Raw genomic sequence first — 1,038 nt, 5'->3', positions numbered from 1 at the left:
CTTTAGACAGTTTTGTCAGGAGAAATCACTCCCTGGAGGTTTGATAAAGTAGAGGGCTGTAGAAGAAGGAGAGAGCCCTTGGGGCTATGGTTTGACTTTGGCACCTAAGAACAACAATAACCAGCAAGATTACTATTCTGAGAGGTAATCCACTACCATACTTCCATGCAAAAGGAGCTTAGTTTTATGGGACCGGTGATGATACAGGTAGCTTTAGAGCAGGACATATGATTTTTCTAAACATGTTAGTGTACCGAGTTAAATTGACAGGCATTAGTATAACCTGCTGTTGTGGCTAGTTTGTCTATTGGTGTCATAGATATGTGATTTGCAACCTGAAGAATTGTGTGGCAGTCTGCTTCTGTCAGAACTACAATCCTGGACACCATATGAAGTTGTTTAACTATCCTGTCATCACACTATAAAACAGCATCGACTCAACAGCAACAAGTAATTGTCATTGTTATATAAATTCCAGTCAGATTTTAAGAAGAACATTCATCATCTGTGGGAGGGTTTTAATGATTGAACTGCTTTTAAACAGTTAGTTTTAATAACTAAGTAACTCTTTTCGCGCATCAGAGATAATATATAGTCAAATTCATTAGAGCCCTATAGGGTTGCTATCATTAAAGTTTGACTGGATGGCACTGAGTCTGGAAAATATTTTTCATAATTTCACAAATGTATTTTTCTTTTATGTTTTCCTTCTTGTGCAGCAATCACAGCAGAAGAGTAAATCAGTTAGAAAGGTTTCAAGTCCACATGAGTAAATAAAACAAAGCCAAGGGTAGACTTCTCTGAAATTTGATGCTGCATTTTTTTGTTTGTTTAAAGGCCATATATATTCTAACTAAGCAATTATATACAAATCATCCCAGCCAAGGGTTTTTTCTTGCTTGCTTGCTTTTTTCTTATAATGTTCCAATCTACAGCAAACCTTTAACTCTGATTGTGTTCATCATGGTACAATTTTCACAGTTCCGGGGGGCCGTGGGAGAGGAGGAGGTGGGGGGAAAGGAAGTGGTGTTAGCAAAC

The sequence above is a fragment of the Echinops telfairi genome, unplaced genomic scaffold (assembly GCF_000313985.2).
Source record: "Echinops telfairi isolate 266 unplaced genomic scaffold, ASM31398v2 ScPeMD7_7469;HRSCAF=8507_1, whole genome shotgun sequence".
Lineage (NCBI taxonomy): Eukaryota > Metazoa > Chordata > Mammalia > Afrosoricida > Tenrecidae > Echinops > Echinops telfairi.
Note: the sequence above shows the minus strand (reverse complement) of the source record.